The sequence below is a fragment of the Choloepus didactylus genome, chromosome 8 (genome assembly GCF_015220235.1).
Source record: "Choloepus didactylus isolate mChoDid1 chromosome 8, mChoDid1.pri, whole genome shotgun sequence".
NCBI classification, from domain to species: Eukaryota; Metazoa; Chordata; class Mammalia; order Pilosa; family Megalonychidae; genus Choloepus; species Choloepus didactylus.
Window position 1 is genome coordinate 78,811,184 of NC_051314.1, and position 10,564 is coordinate 78,821,747.

The 10,564-nt window shown below is 37.1% G+C and overlaps 1 pseudogene; it reads left to right on the top strand.

The window, feature by feature from the left end:
- Positions 1–6,442: 6,442 nt before the first annotated feature.
- Positions 6,443–6,931, top strand: LOC119542978 (annotated as a pseudogene).
- The last annotated feature ends 3,633 nt before the right edge of the window (positions 6,932–10,564 follow it).

Genomic DNA, 10,564 nt, shown 5'->3' on the forward strand with positions numbered 1-10,564 from the left:
CTTCTAACTCAGAACAAGCAGACTGTTTTCTCATTTAGTGAAATTTACATTCTCATCTAAGGTACATTCTTTATTAACAAAAGAATGTAACAGCCTAGAATAGAGAGTCTACAAACTTTTTCTGTAAAGGGTCAAATAGTAAATAGTTTAGGCCTCATTTAATCTCTATTGCTGCTGCTGCTTCTCTTTCCTCTTCTTCTTCCTCTTCCCCTCCCCCTCTATTTTCTCCTCCTCCTCCTCTTCATCTAAGAATTCTTTAAAAATGTTAAAATCATCCTTTGCTCCCTGACCATACAAAAAACAGACTGCAAGCTAGATATGGTCCATGGATAGCAGTTTTCCAACCCCTGCCCTAGATTGAAAGATGCCAAGGATTTGTAATTCCTTTTTTGGGGTCATTATATATTATATATTTGGTCCTCATCCTTATCTGATTACATACACAGCAGCTTCTTAAATATTTCCTATTTTCAGTCATTGTCTGGATAGCTTGTCATTTTCCTACATTGCCAAATTAAAGGCATTTCCTTAAAGGCCTCAATTATATTATAACATGATGTTTCCCTTTCTTTCTTTAAAATATTTCCTGCCTGATTAAGTAAGGTCAATCCCACAATTTAGCCTCCAGAGTTTAAAGGCAACCAAATAAGGGAAGAACAGGTCATAGCTTGCCTAAGGGATGGACTGGGCTCAAAACTCAGGTCTTTGTTAAAGATCACAAAGGAACACCCACAGCATTTCCCACCAGGATAAAGGAATGAATTTTATTTACAGCCCAACCTACGTCAACTTAACAGCTAACTCCCTCAAAGCCACGTCACTCAGCCTACATACACTAACGACTGTATCCGTTCTTGCAACAAAATCACTATTTTCTTCTAATCACTAATATTCCACATTCATAAGAACCTTGTCATGCTTAATCATCATTTATATCTAGAACAAGAGATTAAAAACTTGAGTTTACCTTAAAATTTGATAGACTAATAGAAGTCAGACTCACTGACCAATAAACAAAACAAGTCTCCCAACGGAGATTAAAAATTACATATTTTAAATGCAGTTTTTCTTTAAAGTGAGGACAACATTGTGGCAGAGGATACCTCTGCAGGCATGTTCCAGAAAATTACATTATATTTAGATGAACTTTATTGTATTGATACATACGATCAAGTTGTCAGGGACTATAATATATTTAAGCCTCTCATATTAGAAAGTTACACTTCATAAATGGTTGTAGAAATCTTTCAAAAAATTGAAATAACAGATAATATCAGTTATGATTCACACACTTTTCTCAGAAGAAAACACCACTATAGAGGTCACAAAAATAAAAGCAACATGTTGAAAATACTTACTTTTCTGTTAGTCATGGCCTCCGATGATCACTGAACCCCAAAGTTATAAAGGATGAGAAAAGTCACCAGGTCAATAGTTAGGTTGTGATTGCTAATTCTTATGAACCCACATACTCACAGGAAGCTCAGAAAATGCAGAGATTTTTCTTACTTATCCATCACCCACACAAGTCAAAGATTTTCTCGACAGAAATCCTGCCTTCTCTTGAGCCCAGGAAATATTTTCTTTACCCTCTGTAAATACAAAGTAAATAATAGTTTAAGTTGGCCGGGACACAATCTCTCTCCATTGTTGAAAAACTTGATATTCTGACCTTTCTGGGCACAGACAGATGTTTGTCTATTGACAACAATGTCTTTTATAAAACTGGCAAAATGTTTAATTAAGTGAAATAAACAAATGCATCCTTGGTGGCCCTGCTTCAAACATTACTAATGAATCTCTTGACTTTGGGGATAGGGAGAGGAACAAGCAGCACACGGGAAAATGTCCACAGAGACACATATTTAAACCACATTATTATTAGAGGATAAGTGTCAGATTATACATCAAAAGGCATGCCTCTTCTTTTATTTCAACATCATGTTAGTCATTTGAAATATGATACAGACACCATTTTCTCATTTATTAATCTTTTAAAATGAATAACTAATATTTAGTGCAAATATAACTATTCACATAATCAAAGAGAAAAATAATATTGTAAAAAATATATACAAGGAGGAGAATTGTGAGAAGATTTCAGAGCAGAAAACTCCAGGAATCAGTCCCTTCACCAAAATAGCTATTGAACTGGGAGGAACTATCTGAATCAACCATTTTGGAAACCTGGAGTCTAGTGGAACACTGTGCAGCATCCAAGGAAGTGAGGGAGGAAGAGGCCAATAAACTGTGGTAACTGCTGATGAATTTCACCCTCCATGCAGCAGCTACCATCCCCCAACCCAAGCCTCATGGGGTCTGAAATCCAGGCTCCTGGTGCAGATTGCTGGTGCCAAGATGGGATATAAAGACCTTCATATCCTCCAAAATCTTGTGGTGTGTGGTCTTATTGCTGATCACTGCTTTTGATCAACTACTTCATACCATTGAGGGCCTGGCAGCCTGGCTGTGAGGATAGCCATTGCTCCACTCCTCCTCAGTCAAAAGTGGCAGAGTACTTAAAGACAGTACTCTTCCTCAAAACTACAGAAAATGGTTGAAGGACTGCAGCAATTGGAAAGTACCAAATCAAGAAAACGCAATTTCAGAGGCCATAGAACAAGGTCCTGGCAAACTTGCTGACCCTTCCCCATCCCCTTCACAATACAGGGTGGAGCCAGCTTGTGCTCCCATAGTGAGTCCCTGGTCCTGTTCCAGTGAGAGCAGAGAGTAACCCATACGGGATGCTCTGGAAAGAAAGGAGGAGATGACCTAGTGAAATCCTCTTGAAAACATGTAATTAAAACCATCCTTCTGAAAAACACACTAAGCAAAAGAGACCTTTTCTATGAGATGTTTTATCAGGATTACCAATCTATCCAGGTTGTTTGTTGTCAATAAACCTTGCATTTATGGACCTAAGTTTCCTAGCTTGTGGGAAAATGCCATGCAAGCTATGTAATTGATGATGCTTAAAAGAAGATGTTTTATAACTGAAATGACTCTTTCTGTTCAAACAATGTTTCACACACTTCACTTAAACCCATCATGTTAAATCTGAATCATAGCACATCCTTATGTAGGAAATAAGGACAATTTATGGGAGGCTGCACCTGTCGATTTCAGATCTTTCCAAGGGAAGAATGCTTAGTCTGTAACTTGCTATTGCCACTATCTTTGGAATCATTGGGAGAGTTTTATAACTCTTGTTGAATTTGATTTAGCAACGCAACATTTTTGGTACCTCAGATTGGTGCTGTAATGATTTTAGAACTACAAAGCATAATGACTTAGGTGCTTTTAGTAAAAAAAAATTAAAAAGAGAGGGGAGTTGGCAAAACATAATGAGAGTTTGATGATGCCAGATTGTTACCTAACCATTCTTGGTAACAAGTGATAGAAGCTTAGTGGGTAAAAAGGAGAGAAGTCTGACCAATGAAACCTGGAGGAAATAGACAAGAACCAAGGTGAACTAGATAACTTGGGAAGATAGAATATAATGCATGATGGAGACTGGCAAAATATTCTATTCCTACACCTGAAGGAGGAACCTTGAGAAACAGAAGAAAAAGAAGAAAGACCTCCCATTACCAGACATTTTTCACATTCTTAAATGGCCACCTGGGAAGAAATTCTATCACTCTCAGAGTAATAGAATCAAAGACCATTGATTAACCGAAAAAATAATGCAAGGCTGTGGTTAGGTGACCAAAGAATCCCAAATGTATTCTGTTAAAGAGTTAGAAGGTTTTAGGGAGAAAGAGCCCAAAAAGCTTAATTAATATTTACTAGCATATATTCTTGAATAAACGATAAGGAAGTGCTGCAATAATTGTAGGCACTGCTGAAAAAAAAGGAGTTATGTAAATTGATGGCACAAATGGCTGCAAACATTTGAAAGCAGAAGTGAAATTGATGATGTTATTGCATTGGGGAAAGGCAAGAGTTAAGCAGAGTCACCCAGAGAGGCATAACTCTTTCACCTGCCTCCTTTAGCTACAATTGAAATATTCATTTTGATGTGGGAATATTATAAATATAGGCAACCCTAGACATACTTTATGATGACAAGAAAGACAAACCTAATTTAATATTATTAAAATATATTATGAGAGGTGCTATAACAGAGGGGGTTCCCCAATCATGAGCATATTTTATCACTTTTTTCTCAGAATGTCAAAAGAATATTCAAGAGGTGGGACAAGATGGCAGCATAGGGAGGTGTGGAATTCAGTCGTCCTCTAAAGCAGCTACTAAACAGCCAGCAACAACAAGTAAACAGTGTAGAACAACTGAGGGACATCCATGACTGGACACATATCATACACCAGTCTGGAATGGGCGAAAGGGCCAAGATCACAGTATAGAACTGTAAGTAATGCCCCCCAAACTGTGGATCTAGCACCCCTTCCCCACTGGCACAGCAGGCTGAGCTGGAACACTCCCCTGTGAGAAAAAGAAGTGGTCACTGCTTGAGCAAGGGAAGGTAACTCAACCAGGCTCCAATCCTGGTTTTGATTAACAAATTTTGTCTGCTGAATATAAGCTACAGATAAACCTAAAGCAAGCAGGAAAGGAATCCTGAGTTCTCTCTTAGCAGAGAGAGGGCAGGGCTGATGGAAAAAATAAAATAAAATAATTAAATAAAAGCAAAGCCTTTTGGAGTCACCTGGGCCCTGGGAAAAGGCTTTGCCCCAAGGAACTGGACACATGGACCAGGTACCAACTCTGGCTCTTGACTGGCAAAACTGTGGGATTGAGGACTGACTCCAAAAAGGGATTTTTTTCTTCTCTCTTTTTTAAAACCACTCTAAGTAGCTTGTTAGAGAAAGCTTCAGACACTTTCAATTGTCAGCACAGACCCAGGCAAGAGTGAAGTTAACATAGGTCTGAGAGACAAAGTAAGAAGTCAAGTGAAGGAGATAATTCCTTAAAGGGCTTATTTCCTCAAGAAAAAGGGGCTGGGCCCAGCTCAAGTGGAGGCTCTCCTTCAAAGAGTTCAGACACCAGGGGCTGAGAGAAGAAATGAAAAACAGAAACAGCTTAAGCTTGCCTTAACCATGCCCATGGCAGGGACAGGGTCTGCAGAGAATTAAAGGCATTGCATCTTTTTATACCAGTGGAGAACTGTGGGCTGACAAGCACCACCTGCTGGGCAGGATAGGAAGAGCACAGAGTCTAGAAGCCTCACAGAAAAATCTGACAACCTGCTGGATCTCATCCTCAGGGAAACTTGATACTGATTACACCCTCCTCCTGAGACCTGAGACTGTCTGGTCCGGGAAAACATGTTTGGGGTTCATCATATCTGGGTAGACCCTCTTCAAAAAAAAATAAAATAAAATAAAATAAAAAGATTCCATATAGGCAGAGAAAGAACCAGAATAACAAAAGCAGAAAAATTCTGACCAGTTAAACAGAAGCTATGCTAGAGGTCTAGATTAAGTTGAACTGAATGCCAAAGAACAGATAGAGAACAAAGCCAAACAACAATAAAACCCTAGGGAAAAGAGTAAGAATGATCTCTAGAATAAACTGATCAAGGAAACCAGATGCCTAATCACCAATAAAAAATTATAAGTCACTCTAGGAAAATGACTGGGAAATATGGTCCAGCCAAAGGAGCAAAAAAACACTTCAAATAGATACAGGATTTGAAACAAATAATTAAAGATGTTCAAACAACATGCTAAATCAATTCAAAAGTCAAATCAAAAAGTTCAGGGAAGATATGGCAAAAATGATTAATGATAAAGAAGACACTGGGTGAATATAAGGAAAAACTGAAAAGTTTGAAAAAAACAAATGGCAGAACTTATGGGAATGAAAGGCACAATAGAAGAGATGAAAAACAAGACGGAGGCTTACAACAGCAGATTTGAAAAGGCAGTGAACTAGAGGACAGTGAAATCCTACACATGAAAGAACAGATAGGGAAAATAATGGAAAAATATGAGCTGGTCTCAGTGAACTCAATGACAGCATGAAGCACATGAATATACATGTCATGGATGTCCCAGAAGGAGAAGAGAAGGAAAAAGTGGCAGAAAGAATAATGGAGGCTATAATCAGTGAAAATTTCCCATCTCTTATGAAAGACATAAAATTACAGATCTGAGAAGCACAAAATACCCCACACAGAATAGATCCAAATAGACCTACTACAAGACACTTACTAATCAGATTGTCAAATGTCAAAGACAAAGAGAGAATTCTGAAAGCAGCAAGAGAAAAGCAATACATCTCATATAAGGCAAGCTCAATAAGTTATGTGCAGATTTCTCAAAAGAAACTATGAAGGTGAGAAGGCAGTGGTATGATATATTTAAAATACGGAAAGATAAAAACTACCAGCCAAGAATTCTAGATCTGGCAAGACTATCCTTCAAAAATGAGGGAGAGGTAGACACCACCACCCACAACCACACTCTCACCTGACACCATGGTCAACCCCACCATGTTCTTCAACATCTCCACTGATGGCAAGCCCATGGGATGCATCTGCTTTGAACTGTTTGCAGATAAAGTTCCAAAGACAGGAGAAAACTTTCACGCTCTGAGTACTGGGAAAAAAGGATTTGTTATAAGGGTTCCTGCTTTCACAGAATTGTTCCTGGGTTTATGTGCCAAGGTGGTGACTTCACATGCCATAACAGCACTGGTGGCAAGTCCATCTATGGGGAGAAGTTTGATGATGAGAACTTCATCCTGAAGCATACAGGTCCTGACATCTTGTCCATGGCTAATGCTGGACCCAAATGGTTCCAACTTTTTCATCGGCACTGTTAAGACAGAGTGGTTGGATGGCAAGCATGTGGTCTTTGGCAAGGTGAAAGTGGGCATGAACATTTTGGAAGCCATGGAGTGCTTTGAGTCCAGGAATGACAAGACCAGCAAGAAGATCACCACTGCCAGCTGTGGACAAATTTGATTTGTGTTTTGTCTTGACCACCAGGGCATTCCTTCTGTAGCTTAGGAGAGCGTCCCACCTCTCTGTTCACAGTATCCTACCATTGTGCTCTCACTGCAGTTCTTTGGGTTCCACATTATCCTCCCCTTCCAAGTCTAGCTGGATTGCAGAGTTTAGGTTTATGATTATGAAATAAAAAGTTAAACAACAACAAAAAAATGAGGGAGAGTTTAAAATATTTTCAGACAAGCAGACACCAAGACAGTTTGTGAACAAGAGACCAGCTCTACAAGAAATATTAAAGGGAAATCTACAGGCAGATAAGAAAAGACAGGAGAGAGAAATTTGGGGAACAGTATAGAAATGAAGACTATCAGTAAGGGTAAAAAGAGAGAGAGAGGAAAAAAAATAAAAGTAAGATAAGACAGGATATATAAAATCCAAAAGACAAAATGGTAGACAATAACACAATATTGTAAGTATACCGAACAAAGTGAGTGAAAGTAGGGCTGGAAGAGGAAGGTTAGGGATATATATGACACCAGAAGGAAAGATAGAAGATAAGGACTAAGACTACATAACTTAGTGAAACCGAGAGTGGATAATGATGGTGATTACATTTACAAATATAAGAATGCTTTGACATGAAGGAGAAAAAATGAATGTCAACATTGCAAGGTGTTAAAAATGGGATGTTTAATGGAAAAATAAAATCAATGAAAATTAGGGTCTATAGTTAACAGTAACATTGTAATATACTCCCATGAAATGTAACAAAAGGCAATATACAAAAGCTAAATGTCAATACAGGGGGACATAAGGGAGGAATAGGGATTCTTGGTGGTGGTGGTGTTTCTCCTTTTTGTTTTATTTTATTATTATTTTTTAATCTTTTATTCTTCATTTTTTTTCTCTTCTTTCTTTACAGAAGAAATGGAAATGTCCTCATATAGATTATGGTGGTGAATGCATAACCATGAGACTAAACCAGGAACATAGGATGTGTGAATAAAATTGTTAAAAAAATAAGCAGAAAGATACAAGTGCTGGAGAAAATGTGGAGACAGGGATGTACCTATTCACTGTTGGTAGAGAAGTAGAATGGTGCGGTCTATCTAGAGGGCAGTGTGCTGTTTCCAGAGGAGACCATGTATAGGGTTATCATACGAACTTGCAACCCTGTTTTTAGTTATATATTGGAAGAACTGAAAACAGGGACACAAATGGATATTTGCACACTGGTATTTATGGTGGCAGTATTCACAATTTGCAATGGATGGAGGTGACAAAAGGGTACATCAACTGATGAATGGAATGGTGAACTTTATTTTCTTTCTATGTGAGCCAATGATAAAAATTTGCTGACGTCTTTGAGACTGCTTTTAATGGTATGCAGGTATGAATCTGACTCTGCAATACATAGTCCCTGGAATCAGACTGCCTGGTTTTATGTTGCAACTTATTCTTTTCGGCCTTAGTTTCCACAATAACATCTTGTTTATGGAATTATGAAAATGAATTGTGATGATCCATGCAGAGTGCCTGGGTGATAGTAAATTAAAACCTCTACCCCTAACTCTTTATCTCTTTAATTTTCTTCTTCCTCACCATCTAATTTTTGCTCCATAAATTGCTCTAATACTTATGCTAATGTTCATGAGCACTAAACAATGGCCACATGCTGACTGAGTTTTCTTTTCTGCATTCTTAATAAAGCAGGTAAATTTTGGTGCCTCTGAAACCAACCACTCAGTGAGTTATTAGAGACAGAATTCAGGGACTCTGTAATTTTGGGCATGAGGCATTGCTTATTCCACATTTATTTATCATCATTAAATAATTAATTACATAGACATCTATTTCCACTTGTAATTAAAGAGTCTGGGTCTTCCAATTTTCCTCAAATTGAATTGTAGAAAGGAATCTCCCAAAGGGAAATTCATTTGTTTGTCATATGAATTTTTTTCACTTATTTATTATAAGCTACATCCCACAAAAATGCTAGAGATCATTTCTATCAAGACAGAAACAAGTGCCACTTTGGTCTACTATATATAGGAAAGGACCTTTGATTTATAGGCACCTTCACAAGAAAGGAATACTAATCCAAGCACAGTGGAGAAATATGGTACCCTCTTAGAATCACATAGAAATTGACAGTTCTAAACCAAATTGAGCAATTGTTTAGCTGTTAGGGCTTCAGTATGGCAGCATAACTCAAATCTTTGTCCCAAGTTCCAAAACTCTCCTCCCTTCCTAAACATCGATACTTATTTTCTGTGATACCTGGATAGTAAGTGAATATTCTGATAAACTAATGGATTCAAATGTAAATTTTATTTAGTGCATTTCAAGTAATATTTACATTTATTATTAGCACAGGAATTGTGAATGATGACATTACAGTTTATTTGCTTTCTAACAAAGAATATGAAGTGCCATATCTTGGTATAAACATATATTGATTGGTGAGAGTGATCTTAGTCGAGCAGTTTGCTTCCTCAGATTATTCTGTTTCTATGAGTATTTTTTAATTCTTTCAAGACATGTGTCTTTGAGAACTTATGATATTACTGTTATAGGTCCTGAGGATGAAAAAAATGAGCAAGAATATCTCTTTACTGATTCATGGAATAAATATCTCCAATGACTCCAGTACCTTTCAGTTTAATTTTTCTAGGATAAAAAAATAAAAAAAAAACTATTTTCTTTAGAGGTATCAATTAATTATTGTCATTTCTGATTTTTAGGCAGAGTAGTCTGATATTTTTCTCAGACTGAAGAAATAGAATGCTGAATGAAGAAACTGAAATTACCAACTCCTGGGTGCTTTTGCCACCATCCAGATTGCACTGAAACTCAGAGGGAGTAAGAGCCTAAGGTTCACAGTGGAGGCAAGATGGCCTCGGCGACCACAGCACTCAAACGTTTGGAACATTCACCTGTTAAACCATCTGGATTTGGCCATAATTTGGGGGGGTCTCTTGAGGAACACACTTTTAAACATTTTAATGAAATCCAACTTATCAGTTTTTTTTTTCTTTCAAAAATAATCCTTTTGCTTTTGTGCATAAAAGTTATTGCTGAACCTGGCCCTTAGTCCACAGACTGCAGCCTCCACCCTCCTTATTTTCTCTTGACATTATTATGTACTGTTTGCCTTTTTATTGATTCATAGACACATCTCATATATTTATGTTACTAACCATTTCTTATTAACTGTGCCACCAACCTATTATTTAATGACAATAATTAATTATTTAAATTTCATCATTTTACTCTTGATATTTTAAAGTTTGTTATTTAATTCTATCATTTTTAAAATGGAAGCAGGAATTCATGTTTTTCTTAAGAATTAGTTCTCCACACTAATATTATAAAATCCTCTGGGAAAACCATCTAAAAGAAGGGAAAGTGTGATTAAATCATGATAGGCTCTGATTAAAGGAGTAAAAGTTATGTATTTTGTTTACCACAGAGCATTATTCAATAATTAATTATTCAATAAATGAATTGATGGCGGAATGATTAAATGGATTAAATGGATATGTGGTCAACCTGATTGCTCTAGAAGCTATGGGATTACAAAGTTAGTTATCCTCTTTAGGAAAAACATTTGCATTTTTTAACCTGATTTGTTAACTTAGGTATGCT